Below are 9,070 nucleotides of genomic sequence, written 5' to 3' on the forward strand. Positions count from 1 at the left end.
ATTTAGTTTAAGGCCATTGGATGTAAGCCAGATTTTCAGGTCTTGCAAACATGCTTCGAGTTTTGCAATGGCGGATGACAATGAAGACACAGTGGGTTTAAAAGACAAATAAAGTTGTATATCGTCCGCATAACAATGATAACTAATACAATGCTTGCGAAATACTTCACTAATTGGTTGCATATACAGCCTAGCAGCGGGCCTCCAACTGAGAACCTTGAGGTACACCAAACTTTGTTGTAGTTTTACAAGAGGTACAATCACCAATTCTGACATAATGAGATCGATCACATAAGTAGGATATAAACCAATCAAGAACAGTTCCTTTGATGCCCAAATATCTCAATCGTTGAATCAGAATAGCATGATCGACTGTGTCAAAAGCTGAGCTCATATCAAGCATGATAAGAGCAGTGATGTTACCACTATCTAATTCTCTGAACACAATATCTAATATAGTTGACTAACAGTGTTTCTACACTATGACCAGGCTTGTACGCAGATTGAAATGAATCAAGCAATTCATTATCTTGCAGATACGTTGTCAGTTGTGAGAAAACAACCTTTTCAAGCAATTTACTTAAATAAGGTAAATTTGAAAAATTTGATTAATGGATATATGATTATTTACGCCCGTCATTCTTTTGTCTCCACATAACCAGTCACTGTGAATACCATTTGAAACACAAAAGACAGTTACGCCTACATAAACAGCATTTTGGCTTCGCTGCCTGACTTTGATATCAAAAACCTCTGAAGAGAGGCTTCACATCATAAAGTCATTCACTTTATATCATTTTCAGTTAAAAACAAACCTAAATAACAAAATAATGAAAATTATGTTTAAGATAAACATCAACGCAAAAAGTCCGGTGTTAAATATGAAACACTGCTCAAGGTGCTCATTGTGGTGTTAGATGAACACCTGCGGGTGTCACTTCAAAGCATGGGCGTAAATCCGGGGGGGGGGGGGGGGATGGGGGATGCATCCCCCCTGAAATGGAGGAGGGGGATGGCCTGTACAATCATCCCCCTGAAATTTGAGAAAAAATGGAGGAAGCAGAAATGTGATTGTATCAATTTTGGCATATTGCATGAAGTTCGTACGCCCGCCTTCAGAGAGGTAACAGAGCTGAACAGTATTCTATCTTGTAGGATAAATACATAATTTTCTCAAGCGCTCGCTCGCTCGCGAAGAAAGTATTATGGTATATGGTCCAGACGTTGACAACATCAAAAAGTATAGGCCTACTCTCTAAGAAAAATCGAGTGAAAATTTTCACTCTAAAAAGAGTGAATACAAAAAAGAGTGAATTTCGAGTGAAATTGGAGTGAATTTTGAGTGAAAATGTTCATTTTCACTCATTTTGGAGTGACGTCAGGGATCACTCCAAAATCTTCGAGTGATCCCTGACGTCACTCCAAAATTCACTCCAATTTCACTCGAAATTCACTCTTTTTTGTATTCACTCTTTTTAGAGTGAAAATTTTCACTCGATTTTTTTTAGAGAGTACATGTAAACATGCTATGACGCGAGCAACTCGGGACCATCTGCAAATTATATACGAATACAAACAAACAAACAATATCAAAAAACTATACCGCCATAATTGAACCCCCTCCATTTCCTGAATAATTCCTGAAACGATGATGACTGATGACTCAGTCAGGATATATCTATGGGCATACACAGGGATGATCAGATTACATAATAAATGTGTTTACGAGATATTTTCATCTGAATTCTAAAAATGCAAAAGCACCCTCGTATGCAGGGGCGTCGATCCTGGGGGACGGGGGGAGCGGACGGGGGGGGGGGAGGGAGGGGCAAACATATCATTTTGATCCCCAATGATTCCCGAAATGAGGAGAAAAAAAAATGCGTTTTTTAATAGAAAACTGTCAAAATATCTTATCCAAAGTGTGCACCAGATTGCAGAATTTCAATTCTGAAAATGGAAAAAAAAAAATCTCTCTCGCGTGGGAGGGGGATTCCCCTCCCACCCCTCCCCTTTTCGGTCCTTTTCCTTTTTTCTTTTTAGATTGACAGATTTCCAAATGTTTCATCTTAAGTGTGCACCAGGTCTGTCACTTCAGTTACAAAAAAAAAGGAACACAAAAGATCCACCGCGGGTGGGAGGGGATAATCTTCTTTCGATCAACCCTTTCCCCTCTTGCTTTCCCATTAAAAACCTTAGTACACTTTGGGGATTGACAGCTTTCCGAATTCCATTAAAACTTTTCATTTGTATAGGCAAACATATCATTGTCTAAAACTGAAAAAAAAACTCCCTCGAATATGGGAGAGGTATCTTGCCACCCTCCCAGTGTTTGGTCCCCTCTAAAATGGGGAATTACAATTTCCAAATTTTTCACAAAAAGTGTGCTTCAGATCGCTTTATTTCAATTCTAATAACGCAAAAGCTCCGTCCCACCCCCACCCCCAAGCTCTACCTCACTAGACTTTGTACATACACACAGATGATGCACGTTCGGAATAAGAGCTAAATTCCGTGATTTTAACACTTTCCTGTAAAAAACCTGTTTATTCCATTACTTTTTTTTTGCACAAGAAGTTTGCACCAGATCGCTGAATTTCAGGTCTGAAAATGCAAAATCACTTTCGTGTGGGGAGGAGAAATGCCCCTTATCTATAAACACCCTCGTGTGCTTGCTTTTTCTGTTTGATTGCTTAACAGACAGCGTTCATGATATTCATTGTAAGAATTAATTCAATGAGTTTATTTAAATGATACCATTTTACAGACAATTATTGTTCAACGTAATCTACATCAAAATATACTGCTACCTTAAGTTAAACAAGTGGGACTGTTTCAAATCGATAAAACACGAAAACATGCATAAAATTGCACCATTTACAACATCAAAATGCAAAAAGTTCTCACCGTGGGAGGGGTGATACCCCTCCCGCACCCCCCCCCCCCACCCCCCGCTCGCTCCTCTCGCTCGGGCTCGGTCGCGTTCATGACATTCAGTGTAAGAATTAATACAAGAAGTTTATTTAAATAATACCATTTTAGGCAAATTGTTCAATGATAATCTACATCAAAATATAATTATACTGCCACCTTAAACAAGTGGGACTGTTTCAAGTCGATAAAACACGCAAAAATATGCATCAAATTGCACCATAAATGCAAAAAGTTCTTACCGTGGGAGGGGAGACACGCCCCTCCCACACTCCCCCCCCCCCCCACCCCCCTCGCTCGCTCCGCTGGTTCGGGTTCGGTCGCGTTCACGACATTCAGTGTAATAATCAATAAAAGAAGTTTATTCAAGATACAATTCTATAGACAAATTGTTTAATGATAATCTACATCAAAATATACTGCTACCTTTAACAAGTGGGACTCTGTCAAGTAGAAAAAACACGCAAAAACATGCATCAAATTGCACCATTTATGCGACATCAAAATGCAAACAGTTCTCACCGTGGAAGGGGGAACACCCCCTTCCCACACCCTCCCCCCCCCCTCGCTCGCTCCGCTCCCCCCCCCCCCCCCCCCCCCCCCAGGCTGCGCCGGTCCGGTTATGGGCTTGTAATCGTGGTGATGGTGACTATCGCCGATCATCCCCCCCCCCCACTCCTCAGCACGGATTTACGCCGTTGCTTCAAAGTATAAGATTGTCTTTTGACTCAGTCACTTGGTTACTCATAATACTGTTTCTTTTGATTTTGAACTTCAACCAGAACTTTCCGTACAAGTACTTCTCTTGATTTTTGAAGAAAAAAAGGTGTGAACGCATTTACACCACAGTAACACCAAGTTGATCTGGTGTCCTAAACACTTGGCGGGTGTTATACCATTGACATTCATTAACATCAGCAATATGAAATAAACACCATGTGCAGTGGCAGATCTAGAGGGGGTGCACCGGGCGCACACCCCCTCTTTATCTTTGTTTATCAAAACGAAAGAAATAAAAAGAAAAAAATTGGAGGCACGTGCCACACCCTTTAATTTTGTAAAGGCGCCTCCCCTTTACAGAATTGGATCTGCTCCCGAGGCAGTGTCATTGTTGAATTAACACAAGGGCGTCTGTGGGAGATATTCACCTGTTATACCATTCTTTTACATTTTTTAGTATTGAAGTTCAAAGATTTGGTGCACACTATTGGGGGAATATATAGGCACCTATCTATAGAAATTAGTCAGTGAGAGAAGTGTAGTAAGCTGTGGTGGGAGAATAAGAGGCTGAGGGATGTTGTATGTGGGAGGGGGTATATACCCCCCCCCCCCCTCAACGAGAGGGAGCTTTTGCATTTTATGATCGCAATTTGACTGTATGGTGCACGCGTTTGGTGCATGGAATATTTTGGAAAAGCGCAATCCCCATATCTTAGTTCAGCTTGCGAGAGAGTGATGATCAAGGCCAGGGCGCATATCCAGTTATCCTAGACAACCATGCACGAGGCGACACATAGGATGTATACTAATCTCTATGATGGACAGCCCTTTCTGCAGCGGATTGATCTGAACTGAAATAGAAATATAGACGCATACATATTTTGACGGATTATTGGAAAATCAAATTGTCCAAAAAAACAATGTACAAAATCTATGGAGGTGATGAACCCCGGGAGGTGAAAGAGCCAGGGGAGGTTTACTGGTAGGGGATATCCCTCCAATACGAGGGAAATTTTGCACTTTCTTCTCTACATTTTTCATCAAAAGAATACTACGTTACCAGTTCTCCTCAACTTTTTACCAGTAACCACTTACGCCTGTACATATCCTTTCACCAAAGATCGTACGTACCGCAAAACTAACACTCGTGACTCCACAGGAATGCAATAATTTCTCTATACTTGTCTTATGTTCAAAGACACCATAGTTTAAGCGAATTCTTCTCACTGATCTCTGTGTAAACCACAGAACTCGTGTAAGAGTTCTGTGGTGTAAACTCGGTGGTGTAGGCCTAATATTGTGTAACTCCTTTTTCTACATAATCAGTGCAGTGATGTGTGTGATGTGAGATGTGATGATGCATGCACGCTAACGCACAGTTCACACTTGGCGAGCAAGTCGCGAGCAAGTCGCATAGTGAGCTACACTGCTGTAAACACAGTGCTGTGTACAATGCAGAGGTAGGATCGAGGACGGATAAACACGCAGAGGCTCACTGGTGGTGGACCCTGTCTAAGTAATATGGCTAGACCTATGTTTATTTCTCCTTCAAAGCAACACGTTAGATGATATCAAGAGCAGTATTGGGAGCTCTCAGCAGATCGAATCACCATCACAAATGTTATTCTACAAGCCCGGATTTGGAGCATCTAACAGTAACACTTAGCAGTGAGTTGGCACCACTGCACTGCCACTGGCACTGCGCTGCATTATTATTCCATGCATATGATCGGTGATCAGTGGTGATTGATGATATTGTTGCAATGTTTATTTTTGGATTGTTTGATTTGAATGACGAGCGTGGTATTTCGGTGGTAAATTCACACTCCACAAATGTTGTAGATCTATGGCACCAGACCATTCCAGTATTCTATGTGAGAAAGCAGGGGCTAACCTAACCCCGGGACGCTCCGTATACAGTTACACACTGTGGGAGCGTCCTGAGTCAATAGAGTGCTATATCGGTAAGCTTGAAAAACATACACAGTCTGTCACAGATTTTCGCACCTCCGTAAGTTTCGAATATCACGAGGAAAAAACGTACTTTTATAGTATACATAAGATTATTATCTAATTAATACCCTTCGTTCACCTTGTTCTTGTTCACACTGGTCCAATGATCTTGAAAAAACGTTTTTTTCACGGCCATATACGGGTCCGTAGTCCTAGCTCCCCATCCCATTCACCATTTTCGAAATCAGTATGCAGTACACTGCGCACGTAAATATTCATGTGCTGGCGGAGTCGCAATGCGTTTAGCCTTCTGACAAGGCCTGCGCGCGCGCACCCACCCAGAAAGCAACGCAATATACAGCGAGAGGGTTTGCCAACAGTATGATAAGGCCTTGCCACAAAGCTACACGACTTGATGGCCAGCGCATGCGCACAAATCTCAAATCCATTGACTGTATAAGATGTAGTTCTCCCGAGTTCCTCTCGACCGAGTCGCATTTAACTCATCAAACCGAGCAGAAAGGGACTATTGCCAGAACCAAAAGTTGAACGCAGTCAGTCTTCAACAGGGCTAACCAATGGTGCTATCAAATATCAAATTAGATTCTAGGTCTATTTGGTGTGCGTGTGCCGCACCTCGTCAGGGCCAGTGTCAGGGGCCAGAATGAATACCATCACCCTGCGTAAAATTGCAACAAGCGCACGCGCACTGAACAAAAATGTACGCCCAGGCCCAGACTACTGTGTTCAGCATGCTTGAAACTTTGCAGGGTTAACCACACCACAACCAAGCAAATTGAATTGAATTGAAAACGGAACAATTTTTCGTGAAAATACCTAGATTTATTTCCCATTAACAGGAATAGGCCTACGTGTTATAACTGATAAGTGTCATCATGGTCACCCACATGCATTTTTTTTGTGCTTTGTCTATGGGAGCATCAGCAGGGATGCCAAGTTCAAAACATTTTTATGAGTGAGATTTTCATGACTCGACATCTTGGCAAGCGAATATGCGCGCAAGCGAGGGTGTGGGAGGGGTTCCAACCCTCCCCCCCCCCCCCCCCCCCCCCCCCCGTGGCCTCCCAAGGTAGGGAGCTTTTTCAATTTTTTAGCTCCTAATGATGTGATCAGGTGCATACTTAAGTGACTATTTTTTACTTATTTTGAAAGACAAAAGGAAAATATACCTTCAATTGTAACTATCACTTTAATCCTTTGAGCTTTGCTCCTTATTATGAGCCCAAATTGCAGACTTGCCCGATGCGTGAGAAAAATGGGTGCCATGCGTGAGATCGTGAGACGACCCCTAAATGCTTGAGTCTCACTCAGAATGCGTGAGACTTGGTAGCTCTGAATCAGAGTCACCCGCACATGTCTTTTACATGCTCTGCCTATGCTATGGGAGCGCGGGGTGACGAGATGTGGGCCCCTTCCTTTAGCGCACAACTATTCCACATTGTTCGCATTTGACGACGATAGCTGCAAATTTCTGGCATGGATCAGTGAACTTGTGGTTCTGTCGGAATCTTCAGCATTTAAACATGCATAAACATTAAGTGTGACGAGGTGCGGGTCACTCAGTTATATTTGCATTTTCCCAAAATCAAACAAACTGTTGTTAAATAGGATGCTTCATTCTTTACTCCTACATGCTGCAAAAGTCACCTGTGCCTGCTCTACATTGTACATGATCAATAAAAATGTTTATCGAATGGGAAAGACTTGTTTGAAATATGCCCTCCACTTCCTGTACCACTCAACACAAGCAAGCCGCCCATAAGTCGAGCTTATCGCTGTCCCAAACCCGGGACAATTTGCTTTAGGGCCTACTGTACACGTACCCTATCTTTGTTAGCTGTAGACAGGAATTCATGTTGTCCCCACCATTTGCCAACTGTGCACGCATCTGTGCATGGCTAACAAGGATACAGGCTCGGTCGGTGATACGGTGCAATTAGCTCGCCAAAAACAGTTGACCTTTCTGCCTGATTTGCATAAAGTAAACAACGTGCTAAACATAAAACCGCTTGGGAAGTGTTGCAGGACAATTACAATATCTTGCCTCAGAAGCCATCAAATGATTATATCTACCGGTATACAGCAAATTGAAGGAGAAACTATTCTCTAACTTGCAATAATGTTAATAGTTACAATTGTATTTTGAGTTTGATTGAGGATAAACCTGTGAAATTAACGTTGAACTTAGCTCCCTAAACAGAAAATTTGTTCTTTAAAAAATGATATTTTCTCACATTTTTCTTCATTGCCCCAAAATGAAACTTTGGTATATGACTTGTGATAGTATACCGTGTTCCATAAGTCTTTTCTATGGATATTTGTTGCATGGTTATGTCGGAGAAAAAGACAGAGATCACTGTCATTTGTGATCCACGTAAAATCTACAGCGTAAGATTTACACAGTCCCATATATTGGTTTTCGTGCTGCCTGAAACAGTTGACGCACATTGCAGGGTTCGTCTCTCACCCACTCACCACCTTATGGACCGAAACTGAACCCTGTCGCCGCTGATTGGCTAAGTATGTACTGACCAGTAGCAAACATTTGTGCAGGAGGCTGATCTACAGTTGTAGTTGTACATGTCCAGTATTATCTCTTAAATTTGGTTGTCTATTTGCTCTGCTTTTAAAGCCTTACAATCGTGGCGAGTGGTTTGTGTGGCACGGAGATGAACGCAACACGCTGCCTCCCCCATTCTGTATCAAATGTAGTGACACGGAATGAGAATAGCGCTGGCTCAATGGGTCAGCGAACAACACTTTAATAGACTAGAAATCTCCTGACCCAAAATGGCTGTCCGAGCCACGAGAGCTTCCGAATGGAAGCACACTCTCAGTGCGCATGCGCATGCAGAGAGGCCAAAAGAGCCACGCATCTTCTGGCCTCTCTCCTCCAATCACCGCAGCTCACGGTCACAATGTATGATGCGTACACACACACACACACACCCGTGTCTCAATGGCAGCATTGTCCGTCAAGTTTATGGATATAGCACCGAGTCTGGCATTGCACAATTGCCAGAGACTCCAACTCTCCCGTTTTCGACGGGAGATCTCCCGCCGAAAGCCCATTTTTGCAAAATCTCCCGTTCTCCCGCTTGAGATTTGATTTCTCCCGCCCTGGCTCTGTGTCTCCCGGTGGAAAGGATTTCTTACTTATTGCTATCGTATGTTGAAAGAATAAGCCTTAGATAGCACCAGAGAACATCAGAACCCTGGGAGCTTCGTGCTTCGCACACATCAACTTGGAGTCTCCCGTTTGCAAGGGCTTTCGGGCGGGAGAATCTCCAGATCAGAAGGTGCTTTGGGTTGGAGTCTCTGAATTGCATGCACAAACTTCGGTCGTTCGGGAGTTTACGAAATAATGTACACCATTAGGGGTGACGATCGTCCGACTTTAACCTAACTACTGATTACGCAAACACAAAACTTTGCAGGAAGTGAG

The sequence above is a fragment of the Diadema antillarum genome, unplaced genomic scaffold (assembly GCF_040938485.1).
Source record: "Diadema antillarum isolate AM-2024a unplaced genomic scaffold, OU_Dant_1.0 seq00000533_RagTag, whole genome shotgun sequence".
Taxonomy (NCBI): domain Eukaryota; kingdom Metazoa; phylum Echinodermata; class Echinoidea; order Diadematoida; family Diadematidae; genus Diadema; species Diadema antillarum.